We start from the raw sequence: 13483 nt of genomic DNA on the forward strand, positions 1-13483 counted from the left end.
ACGTATCAGAATCGGCTTGCACAATAAATTTTATTCTGAAAAAAATATTTCTGACTTTGATATCCATCAAAGAGGTAATCAATAATCGTTTTCGCATGTGCATCATTCATTGTACCATCGATGACAGAGTCATCGACATTGACAGAGTCAACATTGACACCTTCGGTGTCGCGTATAATTTTAAATGACGACCATACGTGAGATGCGCCGTCGTCGCGGAATTCTTTTTTGGCATTCCTGATAATATCAAACAGATCAGTCAGGTCTCGTCTACGCGAGTCAGGGGTTAGTCTGTCAAGATCGAATCTCCCGGTGCCAATGGTAGATACTCTTTCAAATTCCTCCATATTATATTTAAGACAAATATTTAAATAAGAAAATATTATATATAGAATGAATAAATGCAAGTGGCTTCAAGTTGGATCTGTAATTCCTTGTAATAAATCCTGCAGAAAAGAATTCTGCGGGGCACATTCCCAAAACTTCCGAAGGGAAGTTTAGGGCCAATACCGTGTCTGCGATGTGGTGTTGGGGTCAGGGGTAAAACACAGTTATGTGCAAGTTTCAGAGGAAAACGATACCGTGAACTCAAGCGATATTACAACAAAAAAAAAATAAATAAATAAATAACGACATTGCGTTGAAATGTGAGCGTGATTACTTAACTAAGTTTTCAGACAAATTATGATTTAGACAAATACATTATTATATAAATGAGCCAAGAATTTGTCCAACATCCTATCATTAAGAATTATGAAGCGAATCGCGAGGGAATAGTCAGAAATTGCAGGCTGAAAAGACCAGTTGGTGTTGTTACTAATGCTGGTTATCTTAAATTTACTGCTGGGGATAAAATCTATTATAATCACAGGATCGTGTTCGAGTGTTTCTTGGGGAAAATCAAAGACGGTCTTGCAATTGATCACATTGATGGACAAAGACTTAATAATGGATTATCTAATCTACAAGCCATCACGCAGAGTGAGAATTCTGCCTGAGGAGGTACCGGTAAATTTAAGAGCGTTGCAAGAAGAGCTGTCAGATCTTTCAACATAAGTACCCGTGAAGAGAAAATATTTCAATCGATGAACTCAGCTGCCAAGTATTTCGGTATTAACTCGCGTTCGGTTCAACGTGTTGCAGAAAATATAATCAAGTCATCATTTTCATACAAGCTTGATAGCTGGATCATATTTTCTTATGTAGATGCAGATAACTCTACAGCGACTGTGTAAAAGTCAATGACACAATTATTTCCCCTTGTCAAGGCGATTTCATCAGGAAGTGTTGCGCAACACTCCTTGAGATGTCATTACAAGTAAATTTATCCAGCGCGGCAGAACGGTATATTATTTTTATTTACAGTCTACACTTCCGCGTTTTGTCAGTACAGGTAAGTGTTATTTTTCATCAACCGTGTTAAAATTTAGAATTTGTTAACGATATACACTACAGACGGGTAAACGGTTCTCCGTGTGCAGGTAACACGATCTCCAATTACTCCCCCTTTGACTTCGTCAAGGTGACTTCGTCAAAAACTGTCAGCACGGGCGGGTGTATAATAAATAATATTTTTTTTCACAGATAAAATCTTTATTTTATTACATTTGTTCGGTTTTTTTGGTTCATTTATATTTTTTCTGCGATTATATTTAAGAAAACAAGCACGAAATCCCGAGTGAGCTATTTTTGAACTTCCAAGTATCAGTCAACTTAAATACGATACGATCTTATTAGAAGACGGAGTCTTCGAAATTCAACAGCAATCAATACCATCTCGTCATATCCGCTCATGGCGGATGCTTTTTGCGTCATCAAGGGGCTGATTTTGGGAGGATGGTATTGATTGCTGTTGAGTGTAGAAAATGACTCCGTTAGGATAAGTCGTCTTACTGTAAATACTGTAAATATTATGTGTCTGTACCGTCCTACTGTAAATACTATGTGTCTGTACCGTCCTAGGATAAGTTAGAATTAAGTTATATATGCTCGTTGAACCTTCTGCTCACATGGGATTGTAAATAGTGTAAATACTATATGTTGTGCTGTCCTTAGTTACTACTATATCCTGCTGTAAGCTTGCTAAAATGCGGTGGCACTTTAGGAGCTTTACAAATGTAAATACATGTAAATACTATATGTTGTACTGTCCCTATATGAACCTGCCAGCATATCATTTAGGTAAGCTAGGGGCTCACATGGGGAATGTCTCGTCGCTCGCAAACACACCCTCTGGGCCTTCTAGACTGTTATTTGACAGGTTAGGGGCTCACATGGGGGTTGTGTTTCCGCTCCTGAGTTTGGTAGCCTATCATTTGATAAGCTAGAGACTCAAAGGAGATGTGGTGTCCATTTTTTCTTTTAAATATATAATGTTATATATATGAATTACGAAAATATCAATGATGTGATTGTTGCTATTAAAAAATTAGAAGAGCGCCGATTTAATATATCACTAAATTCTGAAACAATGATGTCTGATTTTGAATCATTACATGAAGCTAAATGCGCAGGGCGTTATATTCTTCCTGCTCAGTATCGATTTATAAAAAGGATCCATACGAGTTTATATAAATCGCTGGCTACAGTAGAAGAAGCACAAATAAATGAATTTGTTTCATTGTCTCGTGTAATTGAAAAGATTAGGTTGAAATTAGCTCAAGAGTATGAAATGAAAAAGATAATAAATACGCGGGTAAGAAAGTCAAAAAATTGTATGTCCGCTGATGAAATCAAGGACGACGAAGTCAAGGAAGTAAATACCTCACCTTGATTTACTTGGAAATGAAATCGAAAGTAAAAAAATATATCACTTTTTTTTACTTTCTTGATGAAATCACCTTGATGAAATCAAGGAGATAGTATTTTTATTAGTCGGTGGGGTTTAATGCAGGAGTGTGCATAATTGAGAATTTGATCTCTGTCGCATACAATTGAAATAATATGCTCTCGTCTGAGACTATCTAACTGTTGCTGTGTTAGTAAGAAGTCTTCGTCTCCGTATTCGTCAATAATGAATTTAACGTTAATTTCTTCTTGTGCAAATGCAGCCCTAACTGCTTGCTCGAGCGCTTGTTTGTCATACACGAAAACATCTGTGTGGTGGTACATATTTATAAATTTAGAGATTTATGAATCTAATCTAAGATCTAAATACGCGTATATATTCGAGGATTTTGACGTATACCGCAATGCGCGATCACAACATGATCTTTTGTTAGTTGCTGTAGTTGCGCATCAGTCAGTATAAAATCGTCATTACCGTATACATCAACAATTATTTTTTCCGGGGTAACTTTCCCCCCGCTGACAGCTTCATCAAGAAGTTCTTTATTATGTATGAAACATTTCACGCGGTGATACATTATATAATACTTGCTTGATTAATTGTAAAATAAAGTTTTCTGCAGATTTCAATATTTTTTTTACTTTTATACTGAAAAACGTTGAATTTGTTTAATTTTTACTAGTAAATACCCTATCAAAATTAGCAAATTGGACGATTTCTGTGATTTATACTAGTAAACACCCAACAAATTGCAGTGAATTTGTCACTGTTGCAGAAAATGTAAAATAAAATTAATTTTTTACTGTAAAACTGAAAGTCGTTTTAAGATTGAAAATCCCGAAAATCGAAGATTTTTAGGATTTCACCAGGAGACTAATATGTAGTGTTTCATTCCGTAAATCAAGAGTATACCCACGCTGGTCTGTCAACGCGAAATTTATTCTGGTCAGCCACGGATTATGACATCGTAGATAGACCAGATTGATTGGCTCTTGCACAATCAGAAATCCAGGTGGTTCTTTCGGAGTAAATGAATAAAGAATAAATCCTTGCTGGGCTTGATTTGATACTGTCGTGTCCTTGCTGTAACTGCCATCAATGACATCACACACAAGATTGACCGCGACCACTTCAGTTATGTTTACGATGCCCAGGGATACATGCCGGCCTTGCCCTTCGGGGTTATTGTTGTGTCTGAGGACAGTTGGCTCCGGTAGTGTTTTTCTGTGTTGTGCGAGTATGTCGTCGAAGGACTCATTGATGAGGTCGGTGACAGATTTTTTCAACTCGGGAACATTATGCCCAGGAAATTTAAAATTTGGCAACGTGGCTTCCGTCAGTGAATATGCAGCTATAAATTTTTGCTTATTGTGAGTGAATTCGTAGTCAGTGTAATCGATTGTTGCTTGAATTACTCGATGGTTAATATATTCCATGTCGGCGGCAAGCTGATTTAATATTTCAATCCGCGTAATAATTTCGCTGCATGAACTTGTTATATAAAAAAGATGTTCTTGGAAGAGCCACCGTAGCTGCGTTAGTTGTGTTTTATGTAACTCCTTAATTTCTCTAAAACATTCAATAATATTGCTTAGGGTAAGAATAAAATAGCCAGTTTCTACTTGGGGATCTCGTGCATAAATAAGCAACCACTGAATATGGTCCTTGTCGAAGAAATCAATCCTGCTACCCAACGTTGTATTTTTTACATTATCCAGAGTTTGTTTATATGACGGGGTAATTTCATGATATGATTGTTTGTCAGTGACATAGTCAGACTTTTTAGGCGTTGGTGGTATTGGTTGTGCCGGTGGAGCAACTTCAGGCCATCCTAACACTGTTCTGATTGAACTATTATAGATGTCCACGGCGTAATCTGGGGTGTTTATTTCGATCGCGGATGACAGCGTTGGCTCATGAACAGTTATTGCTATTTTGGATTCCTTTGTTGTGATGTTTGTTATTCGACGTTGTAATTCCTCATTGATTTCTTCGATTTGATAAGACCCGGTTGGTAACCCAATGACGTTCCAGTCTGGTGTACCATCGGGTTTATTTTTATATGCAAACACAAATGCATTATTTGCTGGTAATCCACCAAATGATTTTGATCTGATTTTGGGCCAACTGTGATATACTCGTAATTGTGCTAACGCGATCTCGTTTACTGGAATCGCAGTTGGAAAATTAATATTGAATTCCGGGCTTGTTGAGGTTACTGTTAACAAAGATGTTCGCGCCGGGCTTGTATTTGCGACTATCTGTTGAAGTAATTCCGTCATTATTTATCTGATGTCGTTTCAAATTGAAGTACTTTGTACTCTGAGTATAGTCGTTGTATATCTTTGCCATTTGCGCGAATTCGGAATCTGATATTGTTGTATCGTCAAGACTGGATGATATCAGCGCCGACAATTTCGAGTAGGTGCTTGTGGCCGCGTTGTTTAACTTTTCATACTCGTGCAATTTTGTTAGCGCACACGAGGATATTTTTTTCGCGACAATATTAGCAACTCCTGCAATTGTTGTTGATGTTGAAACTGTAATTGTGACCGCGATTGCAGTTGTCACTGGTGTTAGCGCTGATAATAATACTCCCGTAGATGCAACTATCGCGGATACCGAATATACTATTGTGTCTAACATGGTTACACGCCGTTTGTATATTTTTACCTTTGCTGTGTATTTGTTGATGGTATTTTTTAACTCTGACTGCCATTCGCGTACTTGATCATATCTGTATTGTTGCGCTGTTGACTCCGTTAAGGCCATTTTTTTATTTTACGCAGTAACCAATTGAGGCGTTTTAGCTACAAATTCCAAACACCACCAGTAAGATATTGCGGTTAATTTCTTGTCGGCGGATTCCAGTATAAATGTTTCTTCGGTTCCGCTATTTAATATGATAGTCACAACCCCGGAATACTTGTCGGTGGAATGTCTCCAGGGATATGTTGTGAAGATTTCAAATTTAGCGGCACTGAACACAGACAGTCTATACACTCCAGTGGCTGTTGCTGTATATTTGATAATATTATTTTGTCGAGACCATGTTGCAATACCAGATGATACCGTGTATACTATGTTGGTGATATGCCCTGGAGTAACTCCAGATGGTATTTTAATCAAACTGGCTTTGTTAACGATCTCAGGAATCCCCGTTACGATATCCCGTTGTGTTTGTTTGATCGTGTCAATGTTGGTCTTGATATCAGAAAGTTTTATGTCGATGACGGGAGGAGTTCCAAAGAACTTATCTATGGATTCATTGGTTTTTTGATGGTTTCTGCGAAATCTTGCAAAAGCGTTTACATGAACATCATACTCGGCTCGCAACATTGTTAGTTTACCGTCAATGGCGCTAGTGCCTGTGTCAACATATTGTTTATTTGCGGCATCTTCCGGAGATGTTGGATCTCTCAACACGGTTATGTTTTTTTTACCGTTCATGCTGAGTTCACCTGTCATTGTATCACCGGTCTTTTTTACACGTTCCCCTGCAGCTTTTTGCGTATCATCTCGCAACGCCGCGATTGATATCAGCGAATCTCTGATTTTTCCGCTATCAGTGAACACAGGGATGTTACCCGGAGTGGCTCCAATAACCCTACGAATTATTTCATGCCATTTGATATCGCTGGTTTTTAGTTTTCCGTGCCGGTCCTGAAAAATAACAACCTTATCTGGGTCTATCCCGGTCAGACTTAAAAGATTATCGATTTCATCTTTGGTCGCATATTTTGATAAATCCACGTCGGCGCGCTTCACTTTTCTGTTGAGAAGAGATCTTCCGTAGTGTTACGAAATGCCCGATATGGCTCATTTAGTCTTCCATACTTTTCATATAATCAGGTTGTCTTGTTTCACGCGCCGTAATATTTCTGTAAATGTAATTTTTCGTCGTATCGCGTGATGCTTTTATTGCTCGCGCGGCACGTGCGAAATAATATAATATATTATTGCGCACTATTATATATATATATATCGGGTAGAGATATTGAAGGGCACAGCCAATATAGAGGGAAGCTCTAAACATATTCAGCTGTCGGGCAGGTGCCATTGTAATTTAGAGCCAAATAGTTGGGCGAGTCGAATGTTTTTTAGTCAACTCTTTTTATTATTTAAAATAATTATTCAGTTTCGTAAAGGGGCCCCGAGTGGCCGAGTGGTCTAAAGCGTTCTCCGTTACGGATCACTGCCATCTCACCTCTGTCTGCGCCAGTTCGAGTCTCAGATTCAGCTAATGTAGGTATGTGAGAAAGCATGCCAGTAGCTTCTCGTGGGTCGGTGGTTCTTTCTGGGGTTTTCCCGGGTTCTTCCTCCACCATTAATACTGGCCGCCATATATAGCCTATCGTGTTCTGAAAAATGGCGTTAAACCCCTCAACAACAACAACAACAACAGTTTCGTAAAAGCACGTTCATTGTTGTATTATGTGGTCACATCGTTTATCGTATTTGCAGTTCAGTTTATTAAGATATAACCTAGGCAATGTGGTAGCGAGTTAATTTCATCTAGTCGCTATCACGACTAATTTCGAAAACATATTATGTATGTATTAATGTCATAGCATTACGTATATTTATTTTTATTGCATAGCATTCCTGTCATACTTCGTACCTATCGTATATTCTTAAAGTAGTTGCAACAAAACCCATTCCAATTAAATTAGGCTATTGGAAAGGTGTGTTTATTTTCCATATTCAGCTAGCCGGTTATGAGCAGCCGGATGGGCTTGTGGATACCATGACGTCTGGTGTACCATTACTAGTATAACCCACCAATTCAGTGCCAACGTACGGGTACAAGTGCGGAGGGGAAAGTGACCGTGCCAGAGAGAAGGCCGTGTCAACCTGTATTTTCCAATCAAGTAGTGTTTTGACTACAGGTAAAGCACAATAACAAGTAGTGTATTGACTACAAGTAAAGCACAATAACAAGTAGTGTATTGACTACAAGTAAAGCACAATAACAAGTAGTGTACTGACTACAAGTAAAAGCATAATAACAAGTATTGGTTTGACTACATGTGAATTATGACAGTAGTGTCTGACTACATAAATGTTTGCAACCAATAGTTGATTATATAGGTTTGCAACAAGCATTTGTTTATATGAAAGTTTGCTAGAGATATTTGTATACATGAAGTTTATATGGAACTTCTAGAACTTTTTGACTACATGAATGTGACATAGTAGTCAAAGTATATTTCATATGTGTTTTATATTCATTTTATATGCTTTTCTGTGTCATTTTCATATCATTAGTACCAGTGTTTAATATATTGTCATTTGTCATCCACGAACGTGTTTATTGTTTCTTTAAAACCCTGCCCGGTCTCAGAGGGTCAGCTCGACTACGTTACACGTAGATATCAACCATTATTTGATAGGAAACTTTAAATCGACCCATGGTATACTCGTGCACGACTTTGTGAGGTGGTTTGGTTGACGCTGATATCGCATCAAGAACATTCAATACTTGCTGGCCACATATCGGAGGATCGGTCAGTGTTTGTGTTGGCAGTGTTGAGTACCAAACTTTTGCGGGGACGTCTTTTGTATATCGGAGAAATTCAACTGGCGGTGCTAACCCATACGAATCAAAATAGATAATTCCACCTGGATCGATCGCGTAAGCAACCCAGTGAGTTCCTGGACCATTGCTGTTATCAAGATTAATATTTCCCGTTTCTGGATTATTCGGTTGTTGTGGTAGTTGATCTCTCATAAAGACGCCTCTGAAATTTTTTATATTTAATTGTTTAACAACATCGAGCAAATCAAAATTTGACATCGGTGAAAACACTGTGTTTCAAAACACTTTGTGTTTTTAAAACCGTTTTGGGTACCATGACGCCGGAGTTCCTGGAAGTCTTAGCCCGCGTCCCTTTTTTTTGTATCCTTTTCCTGTGGCTTTCTTTAGTGCCTTTCCAGCAGCGGTTCCAACAGCTCCTAACGCGGCGGCCTTAGCGACTGCGGGAGCAGCAGCAGCTATCAGTGCTGGTATTACTGCGAGAAGTGGAAATATACCACCGGTTTTAATCATGTCGCTGATGGCTTTTGGAGCAAAATCAAGTCGAACTCCGGTTTTCGCTTGCTTTGCTTTATTGAAATGTTTTAGTTGGGTTTTAGTCAACGATAACTTGTTTGGACCACCGCCAGAGATTTGATCTTGCTTTAGTGTTATCGTTGTCCCACATGTGCTCGCGTTTTTCGATTGTAATTTTTTCACCTGACCAGGAGTCAGAGTGACATTAACGTGACTGTATGACATTTTTATAATAAACGCGATTGATCTAATTGTCTACACATTGTTTTAACAATGTCGGAAAACTACAAGTTTTACACTGGTGCATCAACGAATCTCATTCGGCCGCCAGCACCTTCAAGTAACATTGCTTTATCAGAAAGTATAACAGCAACTACTCTGTACTCAGCTATAACTCCTCTATCCACGGGGGCTCGAAAGTGTATATCAACGACAGACTGTCTAGTTAAATCAAGATGCTCTAACGAGAAGTAATAGATTGGATAATGAGAGATAAAATCCAATTGTGATATTTGCAAACCAGTATCGATATTTAGATCACGCGTTACATATTTCGTCAATCGTTGATATGCACGTGCAACATGAGCAGCAGAGAGACTGAGCCACCAACTATTCCGTCCAACAGAACCTTCTACCGAGAACACTCTTGATAGAGGGTCTTATTTCACAAAATAAACCCTCTATTCAGAAAACTATGATAAATAACTCTTCTCTGCTGACTAGAAGAGTTATTTCATGAAAAATAACTAACTATAAAAATACTTCTTGACTCCGGGGTCTACTAGACGAAACACTTGGTGGCCTAGTCTCTCTGCTGCTAGAAATATAAATATTTTTAATCCTTCAGGATTTCTAACTAAAAATTGTATCTAACCCAACTCGATACCGTGTCCGAGGATCATGTCAATTTATCGTCACAAATCCGTATGGTTTTGCCTGAGCACGACTAAAGAAATTTCTGAATTTATTTATGTCCATGTCACCGCTGCACCAAGTTCGATGAATATTTTGTAACGTGTGTGCGTCAACGCCGTTAAATACCGCGAGAACGTTACAGTTATCTCTGATCACTTTCGGGATTTGTGTATATCGTTGAGTTACATAAATCACATCGGTGTTTTTATGCCTGCCGCGTGAAAATATCCTGGCAGGGTTTGATTGTTTGTCCAATATGATATCATCGTACACGACTAAATTATTAATACTCCCATCAATATCATCGATACTCGGTGCTTCATCAATATCAGTTATAAAATCAATAACATCTTCTTCACTTATCGATTTTGCACTTTCGTTAAAATCTTTTATACCCGATAACATCGCTGATCGTCCACTGATGGTGCTATCAAATATAATTTATCCCACTTCATCCACTTCATTATTAAATTAAGTAACAACTGTGTCTTACCCGACCCAGATGGACCTATAATAATCATTCGAACATAATTTGGTAGCACTGAGTTATGTTTGATTGGCTCTCGTCGCTTTGACGCAGAAAAGTCAGTGATCTCCATTAGATATATCATAAAATAAATATGAATTTATATTGTGTGAAATGCCGAGCACATACCCCAACTGCGGATATGACAACAATTACAACAAAAAATAATCGACAAGCGCTTACAGGCAAGTGTGAACGATGCGGTATAAAAAAAGTTTAGATTTATTTAAAAAAAAGCGAGGCGGTGATATCGCAGCCAAGTTAGCCAAGCTACCAGGGGCTCCGTGGGCTAAATACCCAGGAGAAAAACATCTTCCAGGATATAATTACTGCGGTCCTGGAACCCGACTTGATATCAGACTTGATGCTCAGGATCAGCCCAATCCAGGTGAGTATCCGATAAACGCTATTGATAAGGCGTGTCATGCTCATGATGTAGCTTACCGAAGCAAGGATTTACAACAGCGCCATCTCGCAGACGTGAAATTAATTCATGCGTTAAATGCCATCCCTGATAAATCTTTCAAAGAAAAGTTAGCATCCTGGTTAATAAAATCCGCAATGAAAGGTAAATTAGCGCTAGGTGCTGGTATATAATGGAGTCGATTTATTATTCCCCAAGCGAATATTGGAGAGGTAGCGCAGCAATTAGTAAACTTGCCAGTGCAGCAAAAGTTACAAAAGTTACTGCTAAAAATTGGTTATCCCGACAGGCAATATGGCAAATTTATCTACCGCGCCCTAAACAAATTCACTTTGCACATTTTGATGTTAGTGTACCAAATGAGGTTCATCAGGCTGATATATTATTTCTGCCACATGATACTATCCGAAGACGCACATACAAGTACGTGCTAACTGTAGTTGATGTTGCAAGTAGATACAAAGATGCCGAACCTTTAACGACTAAAACAGCATCTGAGGTTGCTTCTGCGTTTAAACGAATTTATCAACGTGGTCTGCGATGGCCAAATCTATTACAAGTTGATCCTGGCAAAGAATTTCAGGGTGCAGTATCATCACTGATGAAACAACATAACGTCACCATCAGACGAGGACATACTGAAATTCACCGTGATCAGGCAATTGTTGAGCGATTCAATCGAACACTTGCTGAGCGGTTATTTGGATATCAATACGCGCAGGAATTCATTCAGGATACGAGATAGCGCGAATGGGTTACAAGATTACCAAGCGTGATAGCTGCACTAAATAGCGAGATTACACGAACAACCAACATGAAACCTGCCATCGCAATCACAAAAAAAATATATACCCGTACGACGTGATTCTTCAGCGCAGCCAATACTGGGTAATGTTACAGTTAGATATTTATATGAACCAGGTGAACTTGAAGGTGGTAAACGAAGAGCGACTGATCCTATTTGGAGCGATACCACACACAAGATATCCACTGTGACAAGATCCACTGGCAGACCAGCAATCTACAGGTTGGATTCAACTGCTCCTCAACGTGGATTCACACGTGAGCAACTACAGGTAATTCCCGAGGACACACAGTTACCACCAAAATCACTTCAGTGATTTCAATGACTTAACTAGCGCTGACGCCTCTACGTCGATTGCACTCAAGACAGGTCAACATGATATTATCACGTGTATGACCACGACTGTTATCTTTTCTATCTACGGTAAATTGTCTTGAATTTTTATTCGAATACTGCCATAGCATTATACAATTACAACTCGCACAGTGATTATTCTGCTGTTGTTTTAACTCAGTAATAAATTCAACATCAAGATCAAAATCGCGATTATTTTTTTGTCACTCTGTAACCGGCGAGTTTTTTTCTTATTACATCACCATCGGTGATGCTGTTGTTTTTATTATTAATTTTATCAGCTATTGAATCTTCCAAGACAATTCTTCGCAGTTGAGATATTCTTCTGACTCTGGACACCGCTAGGTAGACCAAGTTTGACCATTCGATTCGATCATCAACAATCCAGACAGTTGTATCACTGATAGTTAGTCCTTGAGATGAATGAATTGTCATTGCGTATCCTAGCGTCCACGGGGATTTATTCATTTTTAGTGCATCTTTGACAGCATTAATATCAACTAACACAATATCATTCAGTACTAAATTCTGTTTCTCTGTTTTCCCAGGAATATCAACATTCTGTTTCTCTGTTTTCCCCAGGAATATCAACATCTATATTCTGTAACCGCGTATCAGCTGGTCTATAACATAACGGCACTGGCAGCATTGGAAACTTTTCTTGTTGTAATTGAAATAGTTGTTGTTGAAGTGTGTCTCTGACTATCTTTCTACTTGCCACTATCAAATCGTCTGGTTTCCATGTTTTCCAAAAGTCGCTCATCGAAGTTTCAGGAATCATCTCGCGCATAATTTCACATTGAATTTTATTCGGTTGTAATCTGATTAATGTTTTAAATTCTTTCAACGTTGCATCAAGTGCTCTATGATCATCAGACACTTCTTCGTAATAATGAACAAAATCTTTTAACCAATCATGTGGAGATGCGCCGACAAACGGAGGTGGTTGACCATGATCGTCGCACATAACGACTGCAGTATTTTTCGTTAGCAGCCAATCAAGAAATGTTTTTAATGTTTCCAGCGGCACCGTACATATGTCATCCCAAATTATTTTCTCGGGAATATATTTTGTTCCCATTCGATCTGACGTCCACACACCGCCGCTGTATTTGAAAAAGCTGTGATAAGTACTAGAATTGACTCCTCGCTGTTTCATCTCCCTGGCAAGCCTGTGTGTAGGTGTTAGCACAATCATATCCGATTTTCCAAATAATTCAATCGCTCGAGTTGTTTTACCAGACCCGCCCGGCCCGTTTAAATAAACGGTTTTGTGTCTAGTGATTGGATTATACACAGATGGTGCGTTCGACATTTCTGACATTTCTGATTTACAATAATCATCCTTAATTGCAACATCAGCGGATTCACAATATTCGTGTAACATCTCCGCTTTTATTCTCCACGAACTCCATGATTCGTCGTTGCTTGTAAAACGAGCCAGTGATTCTGAATATTTTTTACTTAGATAAAATGAATCCGTTGCAACTCTAACTGCAGTGTCAGGAAATCGATTTATCATTGATAGTAAATTTATAGAAAGATAACCCAGCATTGAAGATCTTAAATGTGTGTATTGAGGCGATTCTCCGTCGATATAACTTACAATTGTGCCCAAC

This window comes from Sinohyriopsis cumingii, unplaced genomic scaffold, assembly GCF_028554795.1.
Source record: "Sinohyriopsis cumingii isolate HCF-2022 unplaced genomic scaffold, ASM2855479v2 utg000663l, whole genome shotgun sequence".
Taxonomy (NCBI): Eukaryota; Metazoa; Mollusca; class Bivalvia; order Unionida; family Unionidae; genus Sinohyriopsis; species Sinohyriopsis cumingii.